The 22,486-nt window shown below is 31.9% G+C and overlaps 1 long non-coding RNA gene across 1 annotated transcript; it reads right to left on the reverse strand.

The window, feature by feature from the left end:
- Positions 1-784: 784 nt before the first annotated feature.
- Positions 785-21,812, reverse strand: LOC134850875 (uncharacterized). The gene is made up of 3 exons (XR_010164203.1): positions 21,721-21,812; positions 1,059-1,121; positions 785-825 (listed from the first exon to the last, which is right to left on the reverse strand). It is a non-coding gene; the product is annotated as an uncharacterized LOC134850875 (long non-coding RNA).
- Between the last annotated feature and the right edge of the window lie 674 nt (positions 21,813-22,486).

The raw sequence follows: 22,486 nt of genomic DNA on the forward strand, positions 1-22,486 counted from the left end.
TTAAATGATAGCCGTGTTTTTGCCGATCAGTTTTTTTTCTTAAGCAGAATCTGGTTTCAAATTAAATTAAGTTTTGAGGGCGAACGTCAAAATGCATCTTCCAGACAAAATCTTTAAAATTTTTCGCTTTGTAGAAAATATTTCGCTTGGTCTTCTTCTTTAAAAAAAAATTACACTGCAGTGCAAATAACTTTAGGCTAACTTGGGTATTTTAGAGTTTTTAGTGGACGTAAACAAATATCGACGAGGTTTTAGAAGTCGTTAAGAAATCCAGCTGATTTTGAAAATCTGCCCTCACCTCCAGAAAACCTTGGATCCGTCTCCAAAAGTCCTAGTCTTTTTGAACCATTTTAGATTTACTCTTTTTGAACAAATAATTATAATTATAAGTTAACTCCCAATCCTTAATATGTATCACTGCATGCACAGCAAATAAATTGGTAAAATCAAATGCCTGAACAGACAACATGCTTTGTTCTAGACTGAGGTGACATGCATGATCTTTTTCAGAACTCTCTTACCGTCATAAAATCTAGCCACATCTGTTGCAGAGTCCTTGATTCTCTTTTGCACGATCATACTTGCCAAGGAAAGTGGTACAAAAATAACACCATAAGAAACACTTATCCACCCGAATACTCTCGATAACATTTCCGTCTTGCGCTCTGCACGCGTAGGTTCCTTTTTGTGAGCCAAAGTCGTCCTTTTTCTTGAGTTAACATAGAAGAAAATTTTCAGATAGGCTGCCGCGGAAAATACAAAGACCACGACATGACTTAGAGTGCCCACAATGATACGAAGGAATAGTTTTTCGGACAGACAAAACTGTTCAGCAATACTCAGTAAATACGTCAAGTTTTCGCTTAAAAACTGAAGAAAATATTGAATATAACTTGTTTCTCCGCTATTTAGTTTTTTGGTAAAAAGCAAAAAAGTCAAAATTGTTCCAAAAAAAGAGTGTCTTCTTCTATTTCAAATCAATTGTACGAAACAAAATATGTATTTTGAAACTTTGTTGAAAATATACTTGCATTCAATTAAATTTTCAAAGTATTTACATCGCAAACGCCGTGTGATTTGGTTTCATATCTCTCGGCATAAGAACCGATTTCGGCATCTTCCTTCACGACCATGTACCATTACTTCTATTCAATTTCTTATAGTCTACGAAATATATCGCCCGTTGATTACCCAATTGGGTTTGTATTTGTCAAGGTAGGCCCAAATTTAACCCCCCCCCCCCTAACATCACAGTAAATGTTGCCAATGAACTCTCTTTACAGCTTGGATCTTTGGACATAATCATCTTGCAAAAATAATATAGCATTTCGCCAAAAGAGCTATTTGAATACCCGTACCGAACAAGTTTTATGTTTGTGGTGAGAAATACTTAACTTTTAAATTAAATATCTGATCAGAAACTCTTTATGAATTTTTTTTAAAAGCAGGGATTGTCTCAAAGTTCGTAAATTTCTTATCTTATTATTAAGCAAAAGTAGCTAAATCTAGGCTACTCTAGCTAGAAAAAATTATCCTGTTGGAACTCAAACCCCTCATTTGAGGTTAGCCAAACGTTTGTGTTAACCGTTCGACTATATTTCGCAATAGTTGTAGCAACCTAATGCAAAGTAGTTTTTGTTGTAACAATTTTTAATTTGCATTGTTTCGCCGAGACTACTATTTTTTACTCAGAACATAGAGAAAAAACGTTAATCTCGTTGCCGTTGAGCAGTGAACTGACTTTAGATAATTTTTTTAGAAGTTTTATATTTCTAATCTTAGATGAGTAAAAAAAGGTTTCTAAACAGGAAACACACAAAAATTAGGTTAGGTTATTTATATTAAAAATCTATCTAGATTAGAAGCCTTCAATGAGAACGGGTAGTGGAAAAATAGCAAATATCAGTTTTCCGCATTTTTCCTCTAAGTTCCAATTAATGACAAGTTTATATATTATTTTATTTTTGAAATTACGAAGCCTTTCACAAAATTTTCATTTTTTAAAAATTTCCTAGAGTTAGTGAAGTTCATTAGGATACTGATGATAGCTTTTCTTTTTTTGCTATTCAATTTCAGCTTTCGTCAATTTTATCAAAGAGCTCATTATCATTTTAGTAAAATTTGAATCAGCTAACATTTTGATAATAATACGTGAAACCTCTGAGCACTGAAAAAACCTACAAATAACCGTAACTAAACATACAAATAAGTGTACGAAGAACCGAAAACGGTACAAATCAGCACATGGCGAAATTGCCGGAGTTGACAAAAAAGCTTATCAGACAAACTCATATACAAAAAAAAATTGTATGAAAGTAGCACATAATTTCGCCACACTCTGGCAAAAATTTGTTGCCATACTGTATATCACAAAAATGGAAAAAAAACAAAAACTTTTACAATAAAAATTTATATGGCAAGCAGTTTCTCTGCTCTATGAAATTTTTGATGAATTTTTTTTCCATAAATCAAAAAGTGAAAAAAAAAATTGTTTCAACTTTGTGTGTTATATCCATGTTTTTCTATCATAAGAAACCCAAAGTGTAGGTGGCATTTATCAAGTAGAAAACTTAGTTTTATTAGCCATGTAAGTCAAAACTAACAACGTTTTTGTATGAGACTAGAAAACTTTTGATTCAAAAATTTGAATGGCGGAGAAAAGAAGCCATGTTTTTCTATCATTTTAGGGTTATCTCAGCATACGAAAAACTAAATAAATAATTGAAACTATTTTCGATTTTTTAGTGAAAAATTCAACCTGGACTACGTTATAGACAAAATATATCAAATTTGCGTGCAATAGTTTTTTTTCGTAAAATGTCTAATTGAGCACAGAAGCAAGTTTGCATGAAAAAAAAACGAAAACTTACTTTTTCTACGGAAAAATTAAATTGCATGTCAAACAGTTTTCATGTAAGAAAGTCTTTGAAAAACTTTTTTTTAGTTCTAAAACTTTTTTCTTACCAAAGTTGCAAGCAATTAAAGATAATTTTCCGCAAAAAGTCAGATTAAAAAAATGCTTAGAATACAAATTTTGTCTGTGAAGAAAGTTTGATAGCTGATTTTTCAAAAACTTCATTAATGAATTTATTTGACAGCTTTTTTTTGCATGGACATCAACCCGGATGTTAATCTTCTCAATTTCTTTGATCGTTCCCACAAACCTTTAACATCTTTAAAAACATGCTTCTGTATTCGAGAGACCTACACGCCCTAAATTGAGCGCCTATCTAGTGTACAAAATTGCCTCGTAATGATAAAAAAAAACATTTTTTTTTCATTTAAAATTACCCTTATGTTTTTGAAAGAAACAAATAGTGTGCTAGGTCATACAATTCAATTTAAATTTTGCGAAAAAGTCGATTCTCTATTTCGTAACTGTTTGTCATCAGTGTCGTAATTTCCTTGACTTTTTAATCAAAACTATCATCCAAGATTCTAAGTTGAAACAAACTTGGGGCTCATTTAACAATGGCCTGGGGGTTGTTTCTGGCCGGTGGTTGGGGGTTGGTTCACGTTGTCAGGAGGGTGTGGTTCAGGTCAAGGGCAGGTGATTCAGGTCAAGGGAGGGTGGTTGATTTTGGATCACGAGGGGAGCATGATTGTGGTACAAGTGGGAGGGGTGTGTATGGTGGTTCAGGTGGGGTGGGAGTGTCGTCTCGTGATTGTTGCGGTGGGGTTTTGGTTCAGGTGGGGGGTGTTGGTTGTTGGTTCATGTGAGGAGGAGAGGGGGTATTTCAGGCATGTGCTATTTGAATATCCGTACCGAACAAGTTTTATGTTTGTGGTGAGAAATATTTAACTTTTTAATAATATATCTGATCAGTTACTCTTTATAAAATTTTTTAAAAAGCAGCGAATGTCTCAAATATGGTAATTTCATTTTTTTGTTTTTTGTTTGCTAAATCTACACTACTTCTAATTAGAAAAAATTCTCCTGTTGGAACTCAAACCCATCATTTTAGGTTAGCCAAACGTTTGTGTTAACCGTTCGACTATATTTCGCAATAGTTGTAGCAACCTAATGCAAAGTAACACTTGTTATAACAAGTTTTAATTTGAATTGTTTTGCCGAGACTACTGTTTTTTACTCAGAACATAGAAAATAAACGTTTATCACGTTGCCGTTGAGCAGTGAACTGACTTTAGATTATTTTTTCTAGAAATTTTATATTTCTAATCTTAGATGAGTAAAAAAAAGGTTTCTAAACAGGAAACACACAAAAATTAGATTAGGTTATTGATATTAAAAACCTATTTAGATTAGAAGCTTTCGATGAGAACGGGTAGTGGAACAAAAGCAAATGTCAGTTTTCCGCATTTTTCCTCTAAGTTCCAATTAATGACAAGTTTATATATTATTTTATTTTTGAAATTACGAAGCCTTTCACAAAACTTCCAATTTTTAAAAAATTTCCTAGAGGTAGTGAAGTTCATTAGGATACTGATGATAGCTTTTCTTTTTTTGCTATTTAATTTCAGCTTTCATCAATTTTTAACAAAGAGCTCGAATCATTTTAGTAAAAATTGAACCAGCTAATATTTTGATCATAATAAGTGAAACCTCTGAGCACTGAAAAAACCTACAAACAACCGTAACTAAACATACAAATAAGTGTACGAAGAACCGAAAACTATACAAATTAGCACAAGGCCAAATTGCCGGAGTTGACAAAAAAGCTTATCAGACAAACTCATATACAAAAAAAAATGTATGAAAGTAGCATATAATTTTGCCACACTCTGGCAAAAGTTTGTTGCCATACTGTATATCACAAAATTGGAAAAAAAACTAAAAATTTTGAAATAAAAATTTTAATGGCAAGCAGTTTCTCTGCTCTATGATTTTTTCCATTTTTTCAGATTTTTTTTCCATAAATCAAAAAGTAAAAACAAAAACCTTTTCAACTTTGTGTGTGTGTTATATCCATGTTTTTCTATCATAAGAAACCCAAAGTATAGGTGGCATTTTTCAAGCAGAAAACTTAGTGACATTAGCCATGTAAGTTAACACTAACAATTTTTCTCTAAAAATTGCATGTCAAACAGTTTTCATGAAAGAAAGTCTTTGAAAAACTTTTTTTTAGTTCTAAAACTTTTTTTCTTACCAAAGTTGCAAGCAATTAAAGATTGTTTTCCAGAAAAAGTCAGATTAAGAAAATGCTTAGAATACCAATTTGGTTTGTGAAGAAAGTTTGATAGCTGATTTTTCAAAAACTTTATTAATGAATTTAATTGACAGCTTTTTTTGCATGGACATCAACCCGGATGTTAATCTTCTCAATTTCCTTGATCGTTCCCACAAATCTTTAACATCTTTAAAAACATGCTTCTGTATTCGAGAGACCTACACGCCCTAAATTGAGCGCCTATGCAGTGTTCAAAAATGCCTCGTAATGATAACAAAACATTTTTTTTTTCATTTAAAATTACCCTTATGTTTTCAAAGAAACAAATAGTGTGCTAGGTTATACAATTCAATTTAAAATTTGCGAAAAAGTATATTCTCTATTTCGTAACTGTTTGTCATCAGTGTCATAATTTTCTTGACTTTTTAGTCAAAACTATCATCCAAGATTCTAAGTTGAAACAAATTTGGGGTCATTTAAAAATGGCCTGGGGGGTTGTTTCTGGCCGGTGGTTGGGGGTTGGTTCACGTTGTCAGGAGGGTGTGGTTCAGGTCAAGGGCGGGTGATTCAGGTCAAGGGAGGGTGGTTGATTTTGATTCACGAGGGGAGCTTGATTGTGGTACAGGTGGGAGGGGCGTGTATGGTGGTTCAGGTGGGAAGGGAGGCTCGTCTCGTGATTGTTCCGGTGGGGGGTTTGGTTCAGGTGGGGGGTGGTGGTTGTTGATTCATGTGAGGAGGGGAGGGGGTGTTTCAGGCATGTGCTATTTGAATATCCGTACCGAACAAGTTTTATGTTTGTGGTGAAAAATATTTATTTTTAAATTATATATCTGATCAAATACTCTTTATAATTTTTTTAAAAAGCAGCGATTGTCTCAAATATGGTAATTTCTTTTTTTGCTTGTAAACAAAATTAGCTAAACCTTGACTACTTCTAATTAGAAAAAACTCTCCTGTTGGAACTCAAACCGATCATTTTGGTTAGCCAAACGTTTGTGTTAACCGTACGACTATATTTCGCAATATTTGTAGCAACCTAATGCAAAGTAGCTTTTGTTGTAACAATTTTTAATTGGCATTGTTTTGCCATCACTACTGTTTTTTACTCAGAACATAGAGAATAAACGTTTATCACGTTGCCGTTGAGCAGTGAACTGACTTTAGATTATTTTTTCTAGAAATTTTATATTTCTAATCTTAGATGAGTAAAAAAAGGTTTCTAAACAGGAAACACACAAAAATTAGATTAGGTTATGAAAACAGGTAGTGGCAAATGAGCAAATATCAGTTTTCCGCAATTTTTCTCTAAGTTCCAATTAAAGACAACTTTACATATCATATTCTTTTTGAAATTACGAAGCCTTTCACAAAATTTTCATTTTTTTTTAATTTCCTAGAGTTAGTGAAGTTTATTAGGATACTGATGATAGCTTTTGTTTTTTTGCTATTCAATTTCAGCTTTCGTCAATTTTTATCAAAGAGCTCGAATCATTTTAGTAAAATTTGAATCAGCTAATTTTTTGATAATAATAAGTGAAACCTCTGAGCACTGAAAAAACCTTCAAACAACCGTAACTAAACAAACAAATAAGTGTACGAAGAACCTAAAACTGTACAAATCAGCACAAGGCCAAATTGCCGGAGTTGACAAAAAAAAGCTTATCAGACAAACTCATATACAAAAAAAAATTGTATGAAAGTAGCATATAATTTTGCCACACTCTGGCAAAAGTTTGTTGCCATACTGTATACCACAAAAAAGGAAAAAAAAAATTTACAATAAAAATTTGAATGGCAAGTATTTTCTCTGCTCTATGAACTTTTTGATGAATTTTTTTTCCATAAATCAAAAAGTGAAAACAAAAATTGTTTCGACTTTTGTGTGTTATATCCATGTTTTTCTATCATAAGAAACCCAAAGTGTAGGTGGCATTTATCAAGCAGAAAACTTAGTGAAATTAGCCATGTAAATTAATAATAATAATTTCTCTCTAAGAACGTAATATACTGAAAACGTTTTTGTATGAGACTAGAAATTTTTAATTCAAAAATTTGATTGGCGGAGAAAAGAAGCCATGTTTTTCTATCATTTTGGGGTTATTTCAGCATACGAAAACCTAAAAAAAAAATTGAAACTTTTTTCGATTTTTTTAGTGAAAAATTCAACCTGGACTACGTTATAGACAAAATATATCAATTTTGCGTGCAAGAAATTTTTTTCGTAAAATGTCTAATTGAGCACAGAAGCAAGTTTGCAATGAAAGAAAAACGAAAGTTTTTATACCTCAAACATTTTCTACGGAAAAATTGCATAACATACAGTTTTCATGTAAGAAAGTCTTTGGAAAACAGTTTTTTTAGTTCTAAAACTTTTTTGTTACAAAGTTGCAAGCAATTAAAGATAATTTTCCAGAAAAAGTCAGAATAAAAAAATGCTTAGAATACAAATTTTTTCTGTGAAGAAAGTTTGATAGCTGATTTTTCAAAAACTTTATTAAAGAATTTATTTGACAGCTTTTTTTGCATGGACATCAACCCGGATGTTAGTCTTCTCATTTTCTTTGATTGTTCCCACAAACCTTTAACATCTTTAAAAACATGCTTCTGTATTCGAGAGAACTACACGCCCTAAATTGAGCGCCCATCCAGTGTACAAAATTGCCTCACATTTTTTTTCATTTGAAATTACCCTTATGATTTTGAAAGAAACAAATAGTGTGCTAGGTTATACAATTCAAAATAAAATTTGCGAAAAAATTGATTCTCTATTTCGTAACTGATTGTCATCAGTGTCGTAATTTCCTTGACTTTTTAATCAAAACTATCATCCAAAATTCTAAGTTGAAACAAATTTGGGGCTCATTTAAAAATGGCCTGGGGGGTTGTTTCTGGCCGGTGGTTGGGGGTCAAGGGCGGGTGGTTGATTTTGGTTCACGAGGGGAGTTTGATTGTGGTACAAGTGGGAGGAGTGTGTATGGTGGTTCAGGTGGGGTGGGAGTGTCGTCTCGTGATTGTTCCGGTGGGAGTTTGGTTCAGGTGGGGGGTGTAGGTTGTTGGTTCATGTGAGGAGGGGAAGGGGTGTTTCAGGCATGGGCTATTTGAATATCCGTACCGAACAAGTTTTATGTTTGTGGTGAGAAATATTTAACTTTTTAAAAATATATCTGATCAGATACACTTTATGATTTTTTTTAAAAAGCAGCGATTGTCTCAAATATGGTAATTTCATTTTGAGTTTTTTGATCTACACTACTTCTAATTAGAAAAAATTCTCCTGTTGGAACTCAAACCCCTCATTTGAGGTTAGCCAAACGTTTGTGTTAACCGTTCGACTATATTTCGCAATAGTTGTAGCAACCTAATGCAAAGTAGTTTTTGTTGTAACAATTTTTAATTTGCATTGTTTCGCCGAGACTACTATTTTTTACTCAGAACATAGAGAAAAAACGTTAATCTCGTTGCCGTTGAGCAGTGAACTGACTTTAGATAATTTTTTTAGAAGTTTTATATTTCTAATCTTAGATGAGTAAAAAAAGGTTTCTAAACAGGAAACACACAAAAATTAGGTTAGGTTATTTATATTAAAAATCTATCTAGATTAGAAGCCTTCAATGAGAACGGGTAGTGGAAAAATATCAAATATCAGTTTTCCGCATTTTTCCTCTAAGTTCCAATTAATGACAAGTTTATACATTATTTTATTTTTGAAATTACGAAGCCTTTCACAAAATGTTCATTTTTTTTTTAAAGTTCCTAGAGTTAGTGAAGTTCTTTAGGATACTGATGATAGCTTTTCTTTTTTTGCTATTCAATTTCAGCTTTCGTCAATTTTTATCAAAGAGCTCGAATCAATTTAGTAAAATTTGAATCAGTTAATATTTTGATAATGTTAAGTGAAACCTCGGAGCACTGAAAAAACCTACAAATAACCGTAACTAAACATACAAATGAACCGAAAACGGTAAAAATCAGCACAAGGCCAAATTGCCGGAGTTGACAAAAAAGCTTATCAGACAAACTCATATACAAAAAAAAATTGTATGAAAGTAGCATATAATTTTGCCACACTCTGGCAAAAGTTTTTTGCCATACTGTATATCACAAAAAAGGAAAAAAAAAATTTACAATAAAAAATTGAATGGCAAGTATTTTCTCTGCTCTATGAACTTTTTGATGAATTTTTTTTCCATATATCAAAAAGTGAAAACAAAAAATGTTTCAACTTTGTGTGTTATATCCATGTTTTTCTATCATAAGAAACCCAAAGTGTAGGTGGCATTAATCAAGCAGAAAACTTAGTGATATTAGCCATGTAAGTTAACACTAACAATTTCTCTCCAAAAACGTGATGTATTGACAACGTTTTTGTATGAGACTAGAAAACTTTTATTTCAAAAATTTGATTGGCGGAGAAAAGAAGCCATGTTTTTCTATCATTTTAGGGTTATCTCAGCATACGAAAAAGTAAATAATTAATTGAAACTATTTTCGATTTTTAGTGAAAAATTCAACTTGGACTACGTTATAGACAAAATATATCAAATTTGCGTGCAAGAATTTTTTTTCGTAAAATGTCTAATTGAGCACAGAAGCAAGTTTGCAATGAAAGAAAAACGAAATCTTTTATACCTCAAACTTTTTCTACGGAAAAATTGCATTTTCATGTAAGAAAGTCTTTGAAAAACATTTTTTTTAGTTCTAAAACTTTTTTCTTACCAAAGTTGAAAGCAATTAAAGAATATTTTCCAGAAAAAGTCAATTAAAAAAATGCTTAGAATACAAATTTTGTCTGTGAAAAAAGTTTGATAGCTGGTTTTTGCAAAAACTTCATTATTGAATTTATTTGACAGCTTTTTTTGCATGGACATCAACCCGGATGTTAATCTTCTCAATTTCTTTGATCGTTCCCACAAACCTTTAACATCTTTGAAAACATGCTTCTGTATTCGAGAGACCTACACGCCCTAAATTGAGCGCATATCCAGTGTACAAAATTGCCTCGTCATGATAACAAAACAATTTTTGTTCTTTCAAAATTACCCTTATGTTTTTGAAAGAAACAAATAGTGTGCTAGGTTATGCAATTCAATTTAAAATTTGCAAAAAATTCGATTCTCTATTTCGTAACTGTTTGTAATCAGTGTCGTACTTTCCTTGATTTTTTAATCAAAACTATCATCCAAGATTCTAAGTTGAAACAAGTTTGGGGCTCATTTAAAAATGGCCTGGGGGGTTGTTTCTGGCCGGTGGTTGGGGGTTGGTTCACGTTGTCAGGAGGGTGTGGTTCAGATCAAGGGCGGGTGATTCAGTTCAAGGGCGGGTGGTTGATTTTGGTTCACGAGGGGAGCTTGATTGTGGTACAAGTGGGAGGGGTGTGTATGGTGGTTCAGGTGGAGTGGGAGTGTCGTCTCGTGATTGTTCCGGTGGGAGTTTGGTTCAGGTGGGGGGTGTAGGTTGTTGGTTCATGTGAGGAGGGGAAGGGGTGTTTCAGGCATGGGCTATTTGAATATCCGTACCGAACAAGTTTTATGTTTGTGGTGAGAAATATTTAACTTTTTAAAAATATATCTGATCAGATACACTTTATGATTTTTTTTAAAAAGCAGCGATTGTCTCAAATATGGTAATTTCATTTTGAGTTTTTTGATCTACACTACTTCTAATTAGAAAAAATTCTCCTGTTGGAACTCAAACCCCTCATTTGAGGTTAGCCAAACGTTTGTGTTAACCGTTCGACTATATTTCGCAATAGTTGTAGCAACCTAATGCAAAGTAGTTTTTGTTGTAACAATTTTTAAATTGCATTGTTTCGCCGAGACTACTATTTTTTACTCAGAACATAGAGAAAAAACGTTAATCTCGTTGCCGTTGAGCAGTGAACTGACTTTAGATAACTTTTTTAGAAGTTTTATATTTCTAATCTTAGATGAGTAAAAAAAGGTTTCTAAACAGGAAACACACAAAAATTAGGTTAGGTTATTTATATTAAAAATCTATCTAGATTAGAAGCCTTCAATGAGAACGGGTAGTGGAAAAATATCAAATATCAGTTTTCCGCATTTTTCCTCTAAGTTCCAATTAATGACAAGTTTATACATTATTTTATTTTTGAAATTACGGAGCCTTCCACAAAATTTTCATTTTTTTTTTGAATTTCCTAGAGTTAGTGAAGTTCATTAGGATACTGATGATAGCTTTTCTTTTTTTGCTATTCAATTTCAGCGTTCGTCAATTTTTATCAAAGAGCTCGAATCATTTTAGTAAAATTTGAATCAGCTAATATTTTGATAATGTTAAGTGAAACCTCTGAGCACTGAAAAAATCTACAAATAACCGTAACTAAACATACAAATAAGTGTACGAAGACACTTATGACACGAAGACATATAAATAGCAAGCAGTTTCTCTGCTCTATGAATTTTTTGATGAATTTTTTTTCCATATATCAAAAAGTGAAAACAAAAACTGTTTCAACTTTGTGTGTTATATCCATGTTTTTCTATCATAAGTAACCCAAAGTGTAGGTGGCATTTATCAAGTAGAAAACTTAGTGATATTAGCCATGTAAGTTAACACTAACAATTTCTCTCTAAAAACGTAATATACTGACAACGTTTTTGTATGAGACTAGAAAATTTTTGATTCAAAAATTTGATTGGCGGAGAAAAGAAGCCATGTTTTTCTATCATTTTGGGGTTATCTCAGCATACGAAAAACTAAATAAAATAATTGAAACTATTTTCGATTTTTTAGTGAAAAATTCAACCTGGACTACGTTATAGACAAAACTTATCAAATTTGCGTGCAAGAGTTTTTTTCTCGTAAAATGTCTAATTGAGCGCAGAAGCAAGTTTGCAATGAAAGAAAAATGAAAACTTACTTTTTCTACGGAAAAATTGCATGTCAAACAGTTTTCATGTAAGAAAGTCTTTGAAAAACTTTTTTTTAGTTCTTAAACTTTTTTCTTACCAAAGTTGCAAGCAATTAAAGATTATTTTCCGCAAAAAATCAGATTAAAAAAATGCTTAGAATACAAATTTTGTCTGTGAAGAAAGTTTGATAGCTGATTTTTCAAAAACTTCATTAATGAATTTATTTGACAGCTTTTTTTGCATGGACATCAACTCGGATGTTAATCTTCTCAATTTCTTTGATCGATCCCACAAAGGTTTTAACATCTTTAAAAACATGCTTCTGTATTCGAGAGACCTACACGCCCTAAATTGAGCGCCTATCTAGTGTACAAAAATGCCTCGTAATGATAACCAAACATTCTTTTTTCATTTAAAATTACCCTTATGTTTTTGAAAGAAACAAATAGTGTGCTAGCTTATACTCTTTTTTTTCACAACTTTTTTTTCTACTCTATGAAACTTATTAATGGATTTTTTTTCATAAATTTAAGTGAAAACAAAAATTGTTCCAATTTTTTTTGTTTTTACATGTTTTTCTATCATAAGAAACCTAATGTGTAGGTGGCAGTTACCCAGCAAAAAAGTTAGTGATATTAGCCATGAAAAATAATATTAACATTTTCCCTCTAAAAACGTAATATACTGAAAACGTAAATTTTTGTGTGAGGCTAGAAAATTATTAATTCGGAAATTTGACTGGCTGAGAAAAGAAGACATTTTTTTCTATAATTTTAGGATTATCTAAGCATACGAAAAACTAAAAAAATTATTGAAATTTTTTTAAAACTTTGTAGTGAAAAATTCAACCTGGACTACTTTTTTGACAAAATATATCAAACTTTGCGTGCAATAATTTTTTTTCGTAAAATGTCTAATTGAGCACCGAAGCAAGTTTGCAATGAAAGAAAAACAAAAACTTTTAACTTTAAACTTTTTCTACGGAAAAATTGCATGTCATACAGTTTTCATGCATGAAAATCTTTGAAAAACATTTTTTTTTGGTCAAAATTTTTTTGTTATCAAAGTTGCAAGGAATTCAAGATATTTTTGAGAAAAAAACTGATAAATAAAATGCTTAGAAAGCAAATTTTGTCTGTGAAAAAAGCTTGATAGCTATTTTTTTATAAACTTTTTCATGAAATTATTTGACAGAATTTTTTTGCATGGACATCAACCCGGACGTTTCCTTTCGTCACTTTGATCGTTCCGACAAAACTTTAAATACATGCTTGTGTATTCCAGAGACCTACAGGCCCTAAATTGGGCGCCTATCCAGAGTACAAATCGGCCTCGGAATGATAATAGTACGTTTTTTTTTTCATTTAAAAATACTCTTATGTTTTTGAAACAAACAATTAGTGTGCTAGGTGATAGAATTCATTTTTTTATTTGCGAAAAACTCAATTCTTTATTTCGTAACAAAAATTGGGGCAATGTTGTAATTTTAGAAGGTTTTGGCAAACGTCTGGCGTTTGCCCAAAATCTACCAAAAGTTAAAATTCTTTTCTACTAAAATTTCTTTACTTCTACAAAATAACTTAACACTGATTTTTTAAACTAAATTTGACATAACTGTTGCAATATTCTGTGTTTTTGCTTTCTAATCTTACTATTTTTTTTCCGATTGAATCTACAGTGCATAAAGTTTTATACGAAAGATTAAATATCAAAATGAAGGTAGAGTCAACACTGATAACATTTGTAAACTGACCTGAATATTGGTATACTTACACGAAGCAGAATAAGTCTATCATTTTTTATTCATGAATCGTCGTTTGAGTTTTTAGTAGCAATTAAACTAAAAGATCCAATTTCTGTGTAAAAAGTTGACAGCTGGCCTGAAAAGTTGATTAAAACTCAAGTTTTTAGTTGAGTTTTTATGCATATTGAAACAAAAATACTCGAACAACAAACTGTTAGAGCTAGCTGAAACGAGAAAAAGATACTTAAACATGAAAATTGCAAACTCATTTTTATCATCATAAGACTGATGTATTTAGAGAAAAAGAACTCTTCATGAATGAATATTAGAATTAAAATAAAAATTATTATGAAAATCTGGATCAACTAAACATTTTGCCTAGCTTAGAGCAGATGTAACTTTAAAACTTCTTCTTATAAACTTTGAAACTTCTGATAAATCAAATCTTCATCAAATATCTATAAAACTTTGCATGATGTTCCCACGGTAAAACAATTTTAAAGCAATGATAGCAAGCTTAAGTTAATTTGATGTTTAGTTTTTTAATGTTTCGTTTAATAAAGTCTTGCAAGAGAATATGCTGCTGCAGATTATGCTGAAACCTAGCTGAGAGTTCTCAGCACTCACAAAAATGAACTAAAATTTTCAAATTAAAAAAATTTTGATATCATTAATTTTTGTCCACCTTACAGATTATTATGAAAAATTTACTGATTTGGGTTTCTTGTAATTTTAAACTTGGAGATCAACCTTGCTTGAAACAATCAGTATTAGAATCAATCAGAAAAAAAAAATGTTGAATGATCAAATAAGGCTAAAATTTGCTATCTTTATGTTTATGTTTATGTTTATCTCAAAGATTCAATAAAGCAGTTTCAAGGATAATTGCGCTTCCCGTACTGGCCTCCATACAACAAAAATGTTTATCATACAATTCAATGCAATGGTTCCATGGAAAAAAAATGTTTAATCGTTTCCCATTTATAGAAATTGCACGATAAGCATTTTTTCCACTATTTTGTTTTCTAAATCCTTCCAAAATGGTTTTAAAGTACAATCAAATTACAAGTTTACCTCGTAGCCATATAAAAAAAATTTACAAGTTTTGTTATAATTTTGAGTAAAATTCAATTTTTAACTGACTTGGTAACTAGCAATAAGTAGTTGTATCTACGATTCAATGCTGTCTAACCATTTGGTTTTCGCACTTGAGAAAGTTTTTGGCTGTTATGTTCGGGCGAAAAAAAAAATATATAGCAAAACACAAAAAAGTTTTATAAAAATACTTTTCACACAATTCCATAGTATGGAAACATTGCTCATCATATAATTCCTTTTTATGGGTAAAATGGTTTATCATATGATTTTCATCGAACGTTTTTTTTCTATGGAGTTGAAAGAAATTGTATGATAAGCTTTTTTTCATAGTATGAAACTGTATGACAAGCATTTTTATTCAACCCGGGTTTGGGCTGGAAAATATCGATACTCGACATACTATATTCTACCTATTTTTTTTAATATGGACTACAACTTTTAGCACGATGGATTAAAAAAGAAATTGAAAAATATGCATGATAACAGAGTAAATGCAATATTTGATTATAAAAGTGCATACAAAGTTACGATAAATAATTTTGCAAAATAATATAGTTTTTTAGAACTAGCAGTATAAATACCGATTTACGTCATAGATCAAAATTTTAATTTAGAGAGTTCGCAGAGATTACTAACGCTTCAGGAAGAGCCAGCAACAAGTCATTTAGATAAAACAGCAGAAAACAATACCAAAAAATGATAAACAAATCATGTACATATAGCGCATTACAAAGATTGTTGGGAAAATATAATTTTACTAGTGAAAACTGTCTCGGGAATCTCTCAAGAAAGCCCAAAAAATGTCAAAAATCGGCAAAATGAAAATATATTAAAAAATAGTTTTTTTATTATGTCTTCATATTAAACACGTCGATGAATATATCCATAAGTTTGATTTATGAAAAAAATTGCCACGTATATTTTGGTATTCATTTGTTTTGTATTGTAATGGTTGTTTTAGTTCAGCTGTAAAAAAACTTATTCTTATTTTTTTTTGATAATTATTATTATTAGTGACCTTTTGAAAATGGTATGATTGTAGTGTAATTTAAGGTTCCGAAGTTGGATCTATCGGATCGAATTCTCCAATTGTTATCTTCTGGAGTCGTGGCTCTGTTGCCGTTCGTCATCAATTTGGTTGTTTTTATAACTTTTTTGTTGAATTTTCTAATTACCGAAAGTGTTTTAACCATGAATGTTTTAGACTCTTTGTTTCTTTTTCGTGAAGTTGAAAAACTGATAAACATTTTAGAGTTTTTGTATCTTTTATAGTGAAATTGTGTGTCTATAGGCATTTTAGTTTGAATTGTTTTTATTGCTGAGCTTGAAACCGCATTGAATAAATTTGCTATTGTAAAATCTTGTCATTGATTGACTCTAACGTAAGCTCTTTTTGATACAGATGGACCAACCAAAATGACGACTAACAGCAACAGTGTCGCCACCCCAGGAGACAAAAATTGGTGAAATATATCCGATACAGGCAACAATACAAATGTATCATTCTCAATCGCCTCTGTAAAAATCATCCCAATTTATTTTAATTACCACTGAAATAAAAAACACGAAACCAAAATAGTTATAAAGCAAACTAAACTTTGCAAATGCTTTCATGAATCACAGATTGGAGTTCATTCATCGTCGTCTTCAATTTGAAGATTGAAGAAAAAGAAACATAATCAACATGAAACACAGCCGAGAGAAACAAAAAATGATTTTAAAAAAATAAAATTATATGAAAAAACATGGAAAATACATGGAAAAAGTATAAGGCAAACAGCAAAACAAAACATCAGAGAGAATTTCACCCTTTTTCAAGACCTCAAAGTAACATTTTCAAAATAAGTCAACAGATAAAAAACCAGACCGCACGTATCAAAACATTAAAAAGCAACAGAATATATAAAGATTGAGGAAAAGCAATGGGAGCTCCTGAAAATTTATCCTCCATGTCTAACTCGGACAGATCGCAAAAAATATCATCAAAAGCAAAACAAGTTAAACATAAATCATGTATAAAATTAATCAAAAACGAACAAAAAAGCATTAAATAATGAATACTACTGAAACCATCAATATTGATCACAGAAAATAAAAAAGAATGGACCCTACCATATCACCAACCAAAAGATGAAAGAGTTAGAAAACATTTTCAGAAATCAATGTTCCACCGATTCCATTAGGGTTCTTAACCAAAGACCTTGAACCAATACATCATGGGAGATGAACTACTGACTCAAACAAGCTGGTAACAGTTTAACCAGTACAGGCTTCGGAAACTTAGTAGAAGACATTTTAAACGAGGTAACAGCGAATATTTTTTTTAGAAATGAGACCAGAGCATAATCATAGTTTCATTTAAAATAACTTTAAAATGTTCAAAAATATAATTAAAAACTTTTCAAAATTTCTTGACTCAAAAAAATGCATATCCCAAAATTTTTTTTATGCAATGAAGGAAGACGAAAAATCAAAGTCAATTATTCAAACGCAACGCCAAATGCTATATGGAAGAAAATTTTCTGCGAATCCATAGAAAACTATGCTCAACAAGGGGCGTTGGGAAAAAAATAAACAACAATTATGATTTTTAGAATTTTTTGACCCAGACTCCGGATAAGTATCAACTTATGATCTTTTCTTAGGTGAAAGAGAAGAGTTTAAACAGATGGTTTTGAATTTTTGAGAAAAAATTTCTATTTTCGGGATTTGAACGAGTCACGCCTATTTTGGTGCTATTAGTATACTTTGAGGGGTTGCAAACTTTGTTCTCAAATAAGTCTGCTCAAAATTTTTTAGCATTCTACATTTTTGTGATTTTTTGAAAAAAATTTAGAAAAAAACTAAAATAAGCAAACTTAAAAAAGTTAAAATTACCAGTTCTATGGCGTTGTGCTGGCAGGTTGTTTTCAGGGTTTTAAAAGTTTTGCCTCAAGTTATGGCTGCTCAAATGTTTTAAGCTATCTAGATATTGGATTTGTAAACCATAACAAAATTTGAAATTAGCAACCTCTGGTGGAGTACTTTAAGGATAATTTAATTTCAAAGACTGCTGAATTTGCTGCTAAAATTGTATGCTCCCAAAATTTATGACGAGAAATATTTCAGTTGAATGGTCAAAAAGGCAAAAAATCTAGGTTCCTCGGAAAAAGTTGTTAAATCCTAGTTTCTTTTTTGAATACTTCCTGTAAAAGCTGTTTTTAGTGACTGCCTAAAAACTTTTTGTCAAGTTTAAAAAAATATCTATTCCCCAAAAAAATAAATTTCACAAAATCATGACAAATATAGTTTTGAATATTAATTTAAATTGAGGTTTTCACGCCAATTAAATTGCAATTTTACGTCATAAACGTTCAAGTTAAAACTGAAAAAGTCAACAGAGTTTTTTGATTATAAACACTGAAAGTCCTCGAATCAAAAATGTTTTCCGTCATTTTTCTATGATAATTTTTTTGTTTTTGATTTGAAGCAATTGCAACTGTATTTTTCAACAAAATCATGATTTTTTTACTCTTTTTCTGCCAGTGAAACGAATTGAACATGTTGATAGACAATATAGTCACGCGACAACTTTACACTCTTTGTCTCATTTTAAATCGTTTTTCGTAGTTGAAGTTTTGATAGCGAACAAAACCTGTTGATAGCTGATGCTAGGAATGCTATATGCAAAAAATACTCTTGCTCTGCTAGATATTGGGAAAGGCCTTCTTGTTTCTGGTAGAAAGATGGATCTTCGAGGCTAAACTTTCACAGTAGTTACCAAGCACCAAAAACTCATTAAGCGGTGTTAAAAAATCAAAAACCGTATAATCTTGACAAACCAGATGGATCGATAGCGTTTCATACCTAATTTTTGGTGACTCAAAACGGGATTAAGTGACTACTTATCGAAAAACCCAGTGAGCCCGGTGCTACAAGTGATCAATTACGATGAAGAAATTGGAGTAGCAAAAACTTTTCGTTTATTTTGAAACTCAAAAATTTAAACGATCAATATTCAAATTCGTTAATCAATAGGAAAATAGCTGCGCCGATTTTTTTGACAAATGAAAAGAACAGCAAAAGCAGATAAACTTCCTCTAAACGCGCACTCAGTGATTCTTTCAGACAAAAAAAGTTTGATGTGAAATTTAAAAATCAACAAAAAAAACACCAATTTTTGATCAATTCAACATTCTTTCCGCGGATCAGATATGCCAGAAACATTTTTCCATCAATTCATAACGTGTCCGAACAATTTCATTTTTTTCAGCTTTGTTCATTTGTGCTTTTTCCAAGTTGGTTTTTTCACCGATTTTTCAACAGTTTTCGTTTTTTGATTTGTATATATCACTGATGAATTGAAAATTGAAAATTTGAAAGGCTTAAATTGAGCTCTGCTCCATTATTTACACAGTATTTGGTAAGTAAAACTTTTTAAACAACAAAAGTATTTTGTATACCACTTGATTATCCCACATTTTTAACAGTTGCAGAAACCAAAATTTTTATTGCTATTTTATAAATTGTTCATTTCAAAAGAATATTGCTCCTTTAATCCAAGATCAGCTTTAAGCAATTTTCAGTGCAATTCCCCAGTTAAAAAACCCCGGGGTTGAAATTGGAGCTACAATTGAGGTTTTGCTGCCATGTCACAGTACAACAATGTGCGAATTTGATTTAAAACTGCAGCGAACAGTTATGTAGTACTTCCCCTGTTCTAGCGATGGCGGATGGTTTTTCCGACTTTTGTAACGAAAGTAACGGAATATTTGTGCTCGAGGTGGGTTTTTCCTTCAGAAAAATTTCGATTTTTTAACTAGCCTTTTTTGACGGAATTTTTTAAATATACATTAAGAAATTTTTATTCGTTATTTTTGATTCCTTTGTATGAAAAAACATTTCTGGACTACGTTTCATGCGAAAAAAAACATTTCGAATGCAGTATTGGTTCCTATGTTCGTATGTATACCTTCATTTTTGTAGATAGGAAATTATATGATAACAAAATTATATGATTTTTTCAGAGACTCCTTTAGTACAGTTGGGGGATAAGCGTATTTTTATATGGAGAAGTTAAGCGTTGACGAGTCAGCTTTCATTGCTGCCTTTTTCGTCGCCTTTGTCTAAAAATTGTTCTTCAGATTTCGGCAGTGACATAAGCTTCTGATGAAATTTTTTCAACATAAAATATTTTATTAAGCTGTCATTCCTACTAAAGCTTGGTTGCTTGGCTTTTGAAGCGTCGGGGAAAATCGCCTTGAAAATTGATCACTTTTAATGTCTTCTTTGGTATTTCTGCAGTCATGCTACAAAAATTTGCAAGCTTTTTATCTATGAACTACAATTGGGTAATTTGGACGCTGATTAGTTTGAAATGCACTTGATGGAAGACAAAAAGGAAGACCAAAGAATTGAAAGAGTTTTTCGGTATGTTGTTGTGGTAGTGTTTGTTTTGACAATAGATGTCTTAAATGGTCAAAGGCGCCGCTTTTAACAGAAAAAAATTTAAAAAATGTGTATAAGTTCTTTTGTTGACCTTGTGCGATTATGAGCATAAATCTCTGGTAAAAGAGACGGACTAAGTGTCTCTTTCTTTGTTTTGCTATCTAAAGTTTAATTCAAGTTCATCCGTTTCTCAATGAGCCAATTTGAGCCCATAAATTCAACAACCCTGTGTTGTTTGCCAAAAAGTTTCCACAGCAAAAGCTACTCTCAAACTAGTTGTGATCTGCTGACTATTTACGACTTCAACACAACATTTCACAAAATCTTATCAAATAAGCTTCTTCCATCTGGGAGGAGTCAAAAATTTAACTCCGGGTCTTTTCTACTTGCTGGCAAAAATACGAAAACGTGGAGACATAATCGTTCATTTTCTCGTTGAAACATAAATATTCCAATTTTTTTGCCCCCTGGTTGCATATTATTTTTAGTTTTGTTTAATTTCTGCCTCAAAGTTTTCGTAGCTGTTAACTTTATATGTACATTTGAGCCGATTAGCATTCGCAATTGGAATACTTCTCTTCTTAATTTTCTTTCATCTGCTTCTGAAAATGCCTCTCTTTCAAATGGAGCTTTGACAATTTTCAATCAAAATTTTCAAGCAAAGCAGACTTTTTTGTGCAATTAGATCAAGCATCGACAAATGAAACAAAATTGAAATAGTTTTTATACATTACGTCAGGGGCGGACTTAGGGGGGGCGGGGGGCGTACGCTCCCCTTCCCTCAGGGATTCGACCCCCTGCCGACCCAAAGGGTCCCCCCTTTGGTACTTTTTAAGAAATCCATTTTTTGCCGACCGACCCCTAAATTTTTTAAAGGCGCCAATATATACTAACTTTGAGGGGGAGCGCGCGCCAAAAAAAACGCGATTTTTTTTGTCAAAATTTTTCAAAAAGTGCCTAAAAACGGCTTTTTTGACCTGTTTTTTCAAAAATTTGGCCAAAACAGGGACCTTTTAGTGCTTTAGAAGACCTCGGAAAATCAATTTGGTCGACCTAAAAAAAAAGGTCGTCAAAATTTTCAAAAAAATTTTGAAAATCCCCACCCCCCTCGAAAAAATCCTAGATCCGCCCCTGCATTACGTCAACTCCCATTGAGGCGGTCAGTGTTGGCTTCAAAGAATAAGAGGTCCGTATAAGTTTGGCTGATACTGACGCGGGGATCAGTGCTTGGTTAAAGCTATTGAAGGTCGGCTTGGATTTAAAAACTGCTTTTGCTTCTTAATCTTTTGGTATAGTTGCTGAGCGCGTCAATGCTACATGCATTTAAAAAACGAAAGCATGCTTGAAAAATTGAGTTAATTTGACCGTAAATGCGGTAGTAAAACCTTTTTCTTTCTCCGTTACCATTCTGAGTTAAGCTCCACGAACCCGTTATTGTCAAAATTGGTACATCGCCATAGTTGTTCGGTCTATGAGGTTGTGGAGAGAAAAAAACGTCTGCAAACGAGGCTCCTGCAATCAGAGTAGAAACCAAAATAGTTGTAATGTTAATTTTGAAGCGGAACTGAGCTGTAAACTTTGTTTTGTAATCGAAACTCCGACACATGGCAAAGTATCGCTCATAGGCTACAACCAGAATAAATTGCGATGTTTGCATGAACAGAAAATCACCAGGAACTCGTAGGTATTTTTCATTTTCTAAGACGAACAGAGAAAAAGGATTCGAAAGCAGCACGAAATTGAAATTTCCACAGGGTGGTGCTTTTCATAAAAGTTCAATTGTTTCTGATTTTTGACATTTATTTGTGTTTTGCAGATAGCTATCTGTTATCCTGGCAAGCAGCTCAAAACGTATAAATTTTTTTCATGGAAGACATTGTTTTATAGACAATCAAGTCACCTGAAAATTAGTGTTTATTTTGTTTTCCGACTTCAAACTGATTGAAATTGTTATCCCGAACTTCATAGCAAAGCAAAAAAATTCGATATAGAGCTCCCGCAAACTACAAAAAAAAACGATTTCAAAGTGTGGTTCTCTTTGGATGCTTTTGAAAGAATATAACCTTCATCTGAAGCAAATCTCTTGCAAAATACCATTTTTACTGCGGGCAGAAAATTAAAGTTTTTTTTATCTTGAAGTCTATTTAAACCATCTTGTTATCTATTTTTACACAAACCCGAAAAAATCAATTTATACCGCCTTACATTACATTGGT

This window comes from Symsagittifera roscoffensis, chromosome 7 (assembly GCF_963678635.1).
Source record: "Symsagittifera roscoffensis chromosome 7, txSymRosc1.1, whole genome shotgun sequence".
NCBI lineage: Eukaryota > Metazoa > Xenacoelomorpha > Acoela > Convolutidae > Symsagittifera > Symsagittifera roscoffensis.